At 51.0% G+C, this 12700-nt stretch overlaps 1 long non-coding RNA gene across 4 annotated transcripts; it reads left to right on the plus strand.

Moving 5' to 3' along the window:
• Window positions 1–6417: 6417 nt before the first annotated feature.
• On the plus strand, window positions 6418–12682 carry LOC102240566. 4 transcript variants are annotated; one of them, XR_001362719.1, is made up of 5 exons: window positions 6418–6745; window positions 7218–9108; window positions 9507–9821; window positions 9971–10258; window positions 12522–12682. It is a non-coding gene; the product is annotated as an uncharacterized LOC102240566 (long non-coding RNA). The 4 variants fall into 4 exon arrangements; XR_313047.2 differs by having other exon boundaries at window positions 7218–7294; window positions 8845–9821; XR_001362720.1 differs by having other exon boundaries at window positions 7218–7294; window positions 8860–9821.
• Window positions 12683–12700: the final 18 nt, after the last annotated feature.

Below are 12700 nucleotides of genomic sequence, written 5' to 3' on the forward strand. Positions count from 1 at the left end.
GGGAAGGCCTGCATGGCGATTTTGCAAACTCAGAGACCTAGAGTAACCACAAAGGATGGTCTGAAATTAAAACTTTAATGAAAAGCAGTTATGGTGCATAGTCAGGACCTAGGCCGGCATCTGCCCTGACAAAGGTCAGCTTTTACCTTAACTGAGCCTGTTGTCCTTCTGCATCTACGATCACATGTAGTTGGAATGTCAAAGTAACTTTCCTTTCCCTGGACCCCTCAAAGCACAGGCACCCCTCTGGGGAGACCACAAATCCCCTCACTATCATTGAGTGAATTGTTGACTGTTAACTACCCTGCACCCAACTGTGTAAAAAAAGTGTGTGTCTATCATTTTACTTTTTCTCCAATCCCAGCGGTTCTCCCCTTTGCTTTCTCCCGCCTCCCTAATCTACCACCAGTGGACTTCAGGTAACCCGTTTACGCCTCCTCTTTGATTGTCATGTACAAAACACGGTGCAAAACTGCCACGCTCCGGAGCATTATCTCAGGCCTTTGAGATTCTGCTTCCCAGCATTTGTCCAGTTTGGCTCAAATAACTTAAAAAAATTCTTCCCGTGTTTGCATGTTCCTTACATTAACAGTAGATGGATGTTTGCTGGGCCATCAGGAGCATTGGGACACATAGAGGACTTTGATCAAAAAGGCCCTGCTGGTCCCTCCCTGTCTCTCTCCCTCTCTCTGCCTCCCTCCCCTCCCCACCCCCCAAATCAATCCGCCAGTGAGGATTTAAAAGAAAGCATGACAGACTGCAAATTTTGGTTTCCATTTTGCAAGTAGGCCGTTACTGATGGAATTGACTTTTGACCAAAATTCACAGGTTTTCAGAATGTATTACAAATCCCCCAAATTCTGAAGCAAATGTTTTTTGGTCGTCAGAGCAGAGAAATCAGAGCCCTTCTTTATGGCCACCGGCCAGATGTTTTCTGCTGCCGCAGATGTAACAGCCCTCCAGCTAAAGACCATCCATCTGGTGGACAGCTGCTCGGGGCCTCTTCCACCTTCCAGGCTGGGCCTGGGCCTGAGAGCAGCCTCTGGAGGGAGAGGCAGGGGACCCTCTGGGGTAGGAGAGGGCTGCGGATTAAGCTTGCTAATGGGGAGGATAATCGCGGTCTTTAGCACAATAATGGAGAGAAATGGCGTCCCTGAGGGCAGACCCAGAGTGAAAACAGCCTTGCCCGTTGAGATAAGCTGGCTGTGCTGTCATGTGCAGGTGTGCGTGATGGGAGGTGGGGGTGGTGCAGGTGTGTCTGTAGAAACTGTGCTGTGATGTCAGCCTTCTCCATTTTAGTGCATCTTAAACCCAAACCAATGTACAGTGTTAGCAACAGGGCCCATTTGAGGTGGGACAGTAAGAAGCTGGGAAAGTTCCGTGGCAGGTGGGATGGGGACACTGAGGAAGTGTGGGGCGCGGCTACAGTGTTTGGACAGGTTCAAGCCTTGGACTGAGGAGAGGGCACAGTCCTCTCATGGCCACTTGCAAGTCCCAGCTTGGAGGGCAGAGCCCTCTCAGCACAATTATAGCCAACAGCTGTCGTTGTAAGCTTGAACCTATGGTCCGAACACATGGCCCCACGTGCCTGAGTGATAGAGTTCAGGTGCATGTAGTTGAGTAGATTCGAAACCCATGAGAATGCTGTAAACATCTTGATCACGCCCCTACTTTGCCTCCTGGAATCTGCTATAAAATAAAGACATGGCTTGTGGGCACTGTCTTCTCATCAGGGAGCTGCGTCCCACCGAGACCCAGGTCTGGCCTGGCACATAAGGCGCCTCGGGGCTGAGTCTGCCATGGCCGTGCCATGGCCCAGCAACTCACAGCAGACACAGAAGGCCACAGGCAGAAGCCCCGGTGCCCAGCAAGGGGCCAGACTGCCGCTGGCCCTCCCCCAGGGGACCTTCCTCTCCTGGCACATCGCTGGCCAGTGGTTTAGCCCCCCTGACCTTTTCCAGGGGCAAACTCCAGGCCTCAGCGGTATTTCAGCTCCAGGCCCAGAAAAGCAGGAAAAACAGGCGGGCGGTGCGGGACCAGCTGCACTGACTGATGACCCCTGTGCCGTCCAATCAGGGAGACACGGCCCTGAGGACACACCTGGGAAGCCGATGACAGGTCCACTGCCATCCTCCCCCAAGCCCCTCCTGGGCTCAGCCTCAAACACCCTCCAACCTAAGGCCCCAGCGTCTCCTCCCTTGCCTCTCTCCCCCTCCCCCTCCCCGACAGGTGTGCACCTCCTAAACTCTTAAGGGTCCCAGGGAGACTCGCAACCAGGGGAGCCATGGGCAGCTCGTCCCAGGCTCACCCCCTGACCCTGTCCCAAGGCCCCCTTTTCTCTGACTCTCTAGTGAGCCTACAGCAGCCCCGCTCCCCTGTCTCTCTCCTGTGGCTTCTTCCATCCGAAATCCTCCTGGTGTTGTGTCCCTCGGACAGGCATCCCTTGAGACAGGATTTGGTAGCGCCCCAAATAAAGCAACGCCATGCGCCCTGAATGTCTGATAAGGAACGGAAATTTACAATGTGAGAGTGGATCATGCCCGTCAGTGACGGAGACAAATGAGCCCTTTGATGAGAGTTTATTACGGGGGTGAAAATGAAGTTTACGCTTCTTACTGCAGAGCTCCAGAGCCTGGGGAAAGCCGCGTTTGCTTCCCGAGACCCTCGTGCTCCAGCTGGGAGACAGACGGCAGTGGGCAGGGAGGACCCACCACCTCAGCCCCCAGCTCAGGCTCCTGGGCCAGGACATTCCCCATCGGGTTGCAAGAACGATTAAATAATTCCAAGTCCTCGAGCCAGGACACCTGTCCACACCCGCTAAGACCTTACCAGCTTCCAGACTCTACGCGGCCCTCCTGGGCCTGATCCACCTGCCAGACCAGGCGGCGTCTAAAGAGCTTCAGGCTCCCTGTGGGTCTCAGGTGTGATCCGGGACAGTGGGATCTACACGCGCACCAGGAGCTCATCTGTTCAGAGCTCCCTTGCCCACAGGGCACTGCCACCGCCACCATTTCTTTGTAAAATGCAAGTCTAAGTGTGCTGTCGCTTTAAATCTTCAGTATTTACCCATCATTGTCAAGGGAACTTCTTAGCCTAACATCTTACATGTCCTTTAAATCTGGTCTTTGGGCCCCGGCCCGTCCCTCCCCCACACCGTTGAAGGCTGGACATGACCCCCAGCTGGAACTTCTACTCATCAGCACTTTCCCACGGACATCGGTAGGCGCCTGGGCCCATTCTGGGTCTGGGGTCTGAGCCTCTCCTTCGGGCCAGACGAGCACTGTGAAGGGCACAGGGTCAGATCTGGTCTTAATTCCAGACGTCAGTTTCCAAGGTGGGCACCTCAGTGACCTTTCTAACCCTTAGCTCCTTTGAATTGTGGGTAATCATACTTCATCCAAAGAGTTGTTGTGATGAAATATTATGAATGGAAGGCATCTCACGCCATGCCTGACACCAGAAATAATTCAGTGAACATTAGAGAGTGTTTTTGTTACACCTCACACTTCCCTTCTCCAGAAAGATCCCCTGTGCCCCCTCTCCTCCCCGGGCACCCAGCCCACCTGAGCTAAACCTACAGCCATTGCCCCTCAACAGCTCGGCCTCCTGTCCTGTCGGGCACCGGGCACCGGGCACCGGGCACCGGGCACTCTCGGGAAACTTGGACGGAGCGCTGAGGCTGTGTTCTGAGAAGCCCCTGCAGCTGTTCCCGGCGGCGTGCGGGAGGCAGAGCCGGGCTGGGAGTGAGTCACGGGCCTTACTCATTATGCGCTGTTCCTGCTGGAGATTAGGAGTGTAAATATCTGCACAACCAAATCCTAGGAAGCTGCAGGCTAATTGGGCTGCACGCATCCCTTTGCTCAGCCGGAAGGAAGGAGAGAGGCAGTCAATTAAGCTCTAATGGGCAAACCCCGCTCCCCTCCGCCCACACCTGCCAGGCCGAAGGTGCCGCCTTCAAAGCAAGGCTCCCACGGATGGCATCTCGCTGGATTCCCAGAAGCCATTTCCCGGTGAGTTCTGCTGCTCTGTTATTGAAGCTTCATTTTCAAAAATATTGTTTAATAGTGTTTCTTCGGAGAAATGCTGTTTGTGAGGCACCGTGATGGCCCCGGGGGTGGCTCAGCAGAGCCCTGGCGCAGAAGCTTACTTCCTAGCGGGAGGGAACACACAGGCACATGATTAAAGAGCCTCCGAGGAAGGAGGAGGGGGAAGGGGGAAGGGGGAAGGAGGGAAGGAAGAAGGGGGGAGGGGGAGACAAACGGGCATGCTCAGAACGGCTGAGCCTTCTTCATCTTTAGCCTGGAACTGGGGGTGAGGGCCAGCGCCTCCTTTCCTTCCATCCCGGGGCCTACACCGTCTTTCTCTTCCTTCCTCCCAAGGGTCTGGTCACCCCCACAAGGTGTCACAATGCCAGGGGGTCAGTGAGGGGCACAGAACCCTAACGGTCCCCAGTGGATGTTGGAACCAGTACTAGTGTGGAGTAGAGGCCAGCAGATAGATCTGTCCAACACATGTTACCCATGGCCGCCGGGTGCCAGGTCCTCCTCTAGGGAGTCGGCATTGGACCAAACATCACCCAGACGTGAGGGAGAAGGCAGTGAGCCCGGAGGGTGTTGCAGGGATGTTGATGGGAATTGATAGACCACCCACACCAGCTCTGTAGTGAGCACTGAGCCGTCCTGGCTCTCCTCATCACGGAAGTGAGGGCAGCTGGTGACTGAGCTCTAGTCTCCTCAGCAGGAGAGGAGAGGCACCATGACGCTGGCCATTCGCCGACAGGTGAAGAGGCCTCGCCCAGGTGTTGGGAGTGTCTCCTATACTTTATTTATTTGGAAACTTCAGACGGTGGTGTCTTCTGTCATGTCCCAATGAAGGACTAAGAAGGGAACATGGAGTCACCTCGGTCACAACTCAGACTGAAACACAGTGATACCTGCCTACTGGCAGCGTCCTCTCTCCTCTCTCTCTTCCTCTCTCCCTCCCTCCCTTCTCCCCCTTTCTCTCTCTCGCTCTCGCTCATTATAGCCTCTTAAATCTGCGGTTCTCAACCTGTGGGTCGCGACCCCTTTGGCGGTCAAACGACCCTTTCACAGGGGTCGCCTAAGACCATCCTGCATATCAGATATTTACATGACGATTCATAACAGTAGCAACATTACAGTTATGAAGTAGCAACGAAAATAATGTTATGGTTGGGTCACAACATGAGGAACTGTAAAGGGCCAGAAGGTTGAGAACCACTGTCTTACATACAAGACATGCTCTTCCCCTTCATGATAGTCTGAGTGCAGCGGTTCTCAACCTGTGGGTCGCAACCCCTTTGGCGGTCAAACGACCCTTTCACAGGGGTCGCCTAAGACCATCCTGCATATCAGATATTTACATTACGACTCATAACAGTAGCAAAATTAGTTATGAAGTAGCAACAAAAATAATTTTATGGTTGGGTCACAACATGAGGAACTGTATTTAAAGGGCCAGAAGGTTGAGAACCACTGTCTTAGTGGAACAACCTCCAGGCTTTCCTCAGGTGACTGAGTTGGAGGAACTAGACACGTGTCCGCTGCCTCAGTGGGAATGCTGCCCTCCCTGCGAGCGGGGGAGGTCGGGCCTCCAGGAGAAGTGGGAGAGGAGGTGACGGTGCAGTGGGACAGACACGGTGCTGTGACCGGGCCAGGCTCCCGCTGTGCTCTCCGGGAGCTTCCCCTTGGTGGTTACAAGAAGGCAAAGCTTCCACCTCAGCATCCTTTTCCCTTCTCAAGGTCGGGAGGTCCCCACTGTCCCCCTGAATGAGCAATTGAAGTCCAGGCACTGCTTTGTGCTACCCTGTGCCCTCCCGTGTTCCGTTTCATCACTCGCCCCCATTCGTGCTTCTCAGCCCGGGCAAGGCATTCGCTGACGCTGGTAGTTGAGTCCCCATCTTCCGTGCGTGTCTCCTGCCGACCAGAGGGCCTGCTTGTGCCCACCCTGACACCCCTCTGAGAGCACAGGCGTATCCACTTCTTGTTCTCGGGTTTTCGCCACTGAAGATTTCGGAAACATCTTTGGTCAGAGGACAATCTTTTTTAAAAAATCTTTATTCTTGAGAACATTACAGATGCCCCCCTTTCCCCCCATTGCCCCCCTCTAGCACCCTACTGTCTGTGTCCATAGGTAAGATCTTTGGTTAATCTCTTCCCGCCCCCTCTCTCCCCTTCCCTGTGAGATTGGTTAGTCTGTCCCATGCTTCCCTGCCTCTGCTTCTATTTTATTCACCGGTTTATTTTGTTCACTAGATTTCTTGTTTGTTTTGATTTTTAGATTCAATTGTTGACATATATGTATTTGTTGCCATTTTATTCATATTTTTATCTCCTCTCCCTCAGGAATGCCCTTCAGCATTTCATGTAATACTGGCTTGGTGGCGATGGACTCCTTTAGCTTTTTCTTGTTTGTGAAGCTCTTTGAGCTTCAGTTCTAAATGAGAGCTTTGCTGGGTGGAGTAATCTCGGTTACAGGTTCTTATTATTCATCACTTTGGAGAACAATCTTTAAGTGTCAAATCCTTGTCGACGGACAACGTTGCTCCAGGCTCTGCCTCCATCATCAGGTGGCCTCCGTCTCCCTGTCCCCTTCTCTCTCTCTCACGAGGACACTTGCCATGGATTTCAGGCCGGCCCTCCTCCAGGATGACCTCATCCCACGACCTGCATCTTCATATCTGCGACGACCTCCCTCCCAAATCAAGTCACATTCTAGGTGTTGGGTGAGCATGTCTTCTGAAAGCCTACTCCTCAGTCGGCTCTTCCGGTGTAAGTAGGTGATGGTCTTTAGGTGAGCATGTCTTTGGAAGGACTACTCCTCAGTCGGCTCTCCCGGTGTAAGTAGGTGATGGTCAGTCGTGTGAGATGACAACTTGGTGTGTACCTGAGTACATTCCTCGAGCTTCACCTCTCAGCTGTGTTCTCTGTTCTCTTTGGCATGATGTCTTGTGACTGCCAGAAGGAACTTTGCACTCTTTTGGGGTTAAAGTCTTTGCTTTAAGTTCAAGAATATAAATGTATGCACAGGTGAGTAGATTCATATGTATGTTTGAATGTGTGTGAAGATACACGCACATGTGTGCCTGCATGCCCATGAGCTTGTGTGTATGCATATGTGTGCATATTAATGTGTGCATTTGCTCACACTCGCCCCTGTCAGGTAGGTATATACAGATCACGGTTCTTTCTGTGCAGATCAGTTCAGCATTCTCCAGGAAGCAGAGGCTGTGAAAACAGCTCAGGGTGTTGCTGTTTAATCACCTCATTTCAAGGTATGTGGACGCCACATTCCAACCTGCAGTGCATAGAAACCAGGGTAATGGCTGTGGCGGAGGAGGAAGTTTCTAAAGTTTAGCAATTCAGAGGGTTTGCTTTTCATGCTACTCGAATTGCCTGGTAGCATCATTAACACCGCCTTTCCTGCTCACACCGCGCCTGCCTTGTGCTTCTACTCATTTTAAGCTAAAGTTACCAGAATGTCATGTTGTTATGGGTACCCAGTTACCTCAGTGAAAACTGAGGAAAGAGGTAGTAAGGAGACTTTAGAATTATTAAAATAATTTGGTCCCTGACAATTTGTATACCTTCTTGATTTTTAAGTGAGTGTTAATTAGTACATTTGCATATCCAGAAAGTCGGGTGTCTATAATAGCTCTCATAAGATTGCTTGCATAGTAATTGGCCATGCCTTTGTCTTTCTCTTCCCACTGAACACTAAGTTTTTAAGGTAGGAGACTGAATATCATTGTATTGTCAATGTCTCCTATGGTCTCTGGTACAAAGTAGATACTTAATGAGTGAATGAATTTGAGATTGACTAAAGGAGGTGTGATAATATGGACACAGCATCCGGGTGAGCCTTAGGTAGGTTACTCACCTGTTTCCAATGGTGTAAGTGAAGAAGAAGGCCACTTAGACACAGGGGTAGAGGGATAGGATGATCCGAAGGTAAAAGATCGGTCACATGGCCTCTGTTCTCTCTATGAAGTGACAGTGAGGTGTTTGGTAAAAGTGAGGCAGGAAATAGTGAGAGATGGAGCTGGAAGCAACAGGGATTCAGGACAAAAATCGATGGAGAACATTTTCTAACACATTTTCTCTAACAGTATCCCTGACTCAGGTTGCTTATTTTGTTCACTTATTTTGTACCAGTTTCAGGTGCGCACCACAGGGGTTAAGCTATCATATGCTTTACATAGTGATCCCCCCAGATGTTTTAAGTGCCCACCTGCCACCATCCCTAGTTATTGCAACAGTATTGACTGTAATTCCCTATATTGTACTTCACGTTCCTGTGACTGTCTTGTGACCACCAATCTCTACTTCTCAAGCCCTTGACCTTTTCCACCAGCCCCCCAACCCTCTCCCTTCTGGCAACCATTAGCTGAATGTAAACTATAATCGAAAACTAAAATTTAAAATATGGAAAGGTGTGTATGTTGGCTGAGTGGTTAGAAAAAGTGGATGTTGCATTAAACAAGGATTGGAGATTTGCCCAGTGGGTCTGGGAGTTGAGGGCAAGTCACTGTGTTCAGTGTTTCAGTGAAGTAACAGTGATTCAGGGCATCAGAAGTCTCGACAACCAGGAAAGAAGGGTCGCATGGAGAGAGTGGGTAGGCGGGGAGCTGCTCGACAACCTTCATGCCTTGGGCAAAGGGAGCTGGGAGATGGCAGTGCCTACACCTTTGAAGCAGATATTACAGGTGGGGGGTGGGCGGGGAGACCTGCTATGCTTACATAGAAACATTTCCAGGCAGTCGGGGACATGTGATTGTGGTTAGAGGAGACCAGAACGAGACTGTGGATAGAGTTCTGTTTCTAGCCATTTGATGAACAGATTCAGGAAGATCCCTCCTGCTGTCACACACCCGTGGACATGACGGAGAGTCACACACCCACGGACATGACGAAGATGCAGACCAGCAGGGATTTGCCAGGAGCCGGACACTTACAGAAAAGGGAAATCCTGGAGGCAGGAGCACGGCGGCGGCGGAACCTGCCCTTGGACCTGCCCCCTCGCTGACGGGAGGGAGTAGCGGGCCCTCGCGCAGGGAAGGGAACCGAACTTGAGATTTGGCTGGAAGAGGTGAGCATTCCAGGTCCACGTCATGTTGCCCGCATGAATACAGTCCCCGAATGGAAAAGAGAAAAAGGACATGTTATAAAATGTCAGGAATTCTTAAGGTAAAAGGTATCTGCATTTACATTTAGAAATAGAAGCAATGATCTTATTGCTCTCTCGCTATCAGGCACTTCCTATTTTTTTGGTGTCTAACGAGCTTTATTTTATGAAATGGTGATGTAAGGGATAGTTTTTACTTAGACTCCCTTGACAAAGTACATAATGGAAGCGTTGTATCATAGGATGTTTATAATTTTATAGGTTCCCGAAACTGGAAAACCTGGGGACCAAATATCTATACTTTTGATCATACACTTCTTATAACTGACCCTATGAATTTAAATATTTGTCTTCCCCACGAGGTGCGGAACCGCTTGCGGATGCAAATGGCGAGCAGCTCACGCCAGGCCTTCGTGGGTGCTTCTCACCAGGAGGGCAAAGCCAGGCATTTCCGAAGGGATGGAGGTGGCCCCATTTCTTCCTGCTGGCCCACCGGGTAGCAGGCAGGAGAGGGAGGATCAAATGCCCATCGTGTGATGCCCGCCGGCCTGCTGCTCACAGGGTCCAGCCGACCGGCTCAGGGCAGAGCCGCCCTTATGGTTCATCACCGCGGCCTTGTCTCCTCTTCAAGGAGACATACTACCCACGATGAGGATGAGCCATAGCCCCTCTTTAGGGTAAGTTGTTTCTAGCCTTTTGCCTCTAGGAGGCGCTCCACTGTGGACAGAGGTGCACATTGATCGTCCACTTGGGAAACACCTTTCAGAGAAGTAATTCATCTTGAAATTGAAAATCTTATGTTAACATTTTTCATGTGTGTCAATAGGGCCTGTGCGTTACTGAACTCGCCGGGAAGTAGGTACATATTACTCGTTCTCCTGTTGGAAGAGATTCCAGCCGCAGCCAGGAAGCTGACAGGCCTGTTCCCACCCCATTTCATGTGCTGAGACGTCCCTTAACCAGTGGCCTTTCCATCTGGATTGCAAATGGGCCCAGTTAAGAAGTGAAACGGTGGCTGGTGGTACAGAGAAGCCAGCTGTTTACACGCTTCTTCCATGACTGCTCGCCCTGAGCAGAAAGTGCCTTTCAGGATCGATTTTTGGAGGTTTATTACGTATGTCTGGTTCTCAATTCCAACAGTAGAATGAAGATCTAAATAAAATGCTAGGTTCTATCTTTAAAAAAAATGAAGTAGTCAGGTCTTTCAAGGTCAATGACTCGGAAGTCATAGGTTTTGTGTCAAGTTGGCTCCTCAGTGCTCGCTCAGGACCCTAACCTACTCTCACTTCACACACATTTGGGAAATAATTGTGGCACATTTACAAGTGAAAGGGGGAAGAATGGAAGGACCAGGGCGTTGCTCTGAGCAGCAAGAGGCAGGAAGTGGAGAGAGCCCCTAAAATTATGAAAATCAGACACAAGTTTTCGAAGGCATAGAATCAAGGCCACTCGGAGTCGGGGCTGACGTGCTGCTCGGTGATGGCACAGCCAAGCGATGGATGCTCAGCGACCCTGAGTCACGTAGGAATCGTTAAACCTTATGTTGTAGGGTATTTGAAAGCAAAGAAAGGTGTCAAATCTTAATGTTACCTTCCCAAGGAGTGAGCGTCGGTGGCTACTCGGAAAGTATTCCTGCATCAAAGAGTCCATTTCTACCAACTCGATGTGAGTGAAGTGTGGACGGGACCTTTCGGTCCTGAAAATTCAGGCTCTAAAATAGATGCGTGTGGAGAGCTGCTCAGCCTGTTGGAGCAAAAGCACTTTTAGTGGAAGAAAAGGGTGAAGTTTCTAGGGTTTTCTGGCATCTGTACTCGTCCCTGGGCCTGTGGTTGTGTGGCTGCATCGAATCCTTACACACGTCCTGCCTCCCATCCGAAACCAGCGATGTCCCCAGGGGGGACGGTCCTGGCTCCTTCATCGGGAGGAGTATGGGAACCTAGTCCAGCAGAGGAGACTGGGTACCGGCAGGTGGGCGTTCAGGCTGGGGCTGGGGCTGGGGCTGGGCCTAGCCTGCCCGCTGTGGCCTTGGACTTGCCAGTGGTTCCCCTGCACCTCAAACCTGCGGCTCCTGTGCTCAGCACAGAGCAGGCTTGCTCACCTCTGGGAGGGGCGACCTTGAGGAAGGTCACCAGCTGGTGCTACTCGGGGCTGGTGCCCATCCTGCAGGGTCATGGCCGGCACCCGCGGCCGGAGAGAAGCTGACTGCGTGGAAGACACGGGGCGGCCCCCAGCTGCTGTGCACGCAGGTCAGGCCTCCGTGTCCCTCCCATCTCATCCCAGGCAACCGTGGTCTTTGCTGTATTCCCTCCCCACTGTTTCACGAATGCAATTTTCTTCTCTGTTTTGATCCCCAGTCACTGTTTAATATTTCACGGGGAACCGCTGCCTCGCCTCCCTTCTCCCCACAATGGGTATGGGACCCTCGGTGCCTGCAGCTGGGTGGGGAGACTTTGGGTGAGAGGTACCCCATAAAGGACACAGTTATTACAATGGCAGTGAGCTCGGGGTTCTGTTCCCCCTGAGACAGTGATAGATCCTCAAATTGTGCAAAGAAGCAGATGGGCCCAAACTCTCGCCTTGATCTGGAATTAGCAGATCCCACTTTCTGATGGTGCAAATCTGAGGAGCATTTAGCACAGAACATATGTGTTTGGGTTCCGCATATTTCTTATTTACAAGCAAAACTAAATTTGGTTTCCCATTTCCATGTTCTGAGGCCATTTTTGCAGGTTTTAGCAATGTGCTGGGGCCTTGAGGAAGCACCCGCTCCCTCTCAGACGCGAGGACCAGGCCCACGTTGTTCATTAGCACATCGGAGTCAACACGTTTGTGAAAACCATTTCTCCAAGAATCAGTCTCCTGCCCGAACCATCACTCTTATTCTTCCATCCAGACCCCAAGCACTATTCCTCAAACACCCCCACAGCCTGGGAACAGCTGCCTCATGTCTGTGGGGTGTGCAATGGCTTAGGAAGCGGTTTCTTCTACCTTTAAAGCCTGTGTTTTTCAGAGCGCTTTCAGGTTTACACTAAAACTGAGAGGAAGGTAGCGAGGTTTCACACACACACCTCCTCTCCCACACGTGCACAGCCTCCCCGTATCAACGCCATTTACTAGACTAGCACTTTGTTTTCCCAAGGATTAGCCTACACGAACACCTCAGAATCACTCCAAATCCATAGCTTACCTTAGGGCTCACTCTTAGTATTGCACAGTCTACGGGTTTGTACAAAAGTCAGATAGCATATCAGCGTTTTAATATTATACAGAGTATTTTATTGCTTTAAAAAATCCTCTGTGTTCCGCCTACTCATCCTTTCCCCAAACCTGCCAACCACCGATCTTTCATATTGTGACCATAGTTCCGTCTTTTCCAGAATGTCGTCGAGCTGGAGTCACAGTGTGTACCTTGTTCAGATGGCTGTCTTCATTAGAATATGCACGTAAGTTTTCCCCATGTCTTGGCATGGCTTGTTAGCTCATTTCTTTTTAGCACTAAATGTTATTCCATTGTCTGGATCAGTGGTTCTCAATCTTCCGGCCCTTTAAATACAGT

Source organism: Myotis brandtii, unplaced genomic scaffold (assembly GCF_000412655.1).
Source record: "Myotis brandtii unplaced genomic scaffold, ASM41265v1 scaffold1077, whole genome shotgun sequence".
Taxonomy (NCBI): domain Eukaryota; kingdom Metazoa; phylum Chordata; class Mammalia; order Chiroptera; family Vespertilionidae; genus Myotis; species Myotis brandtii.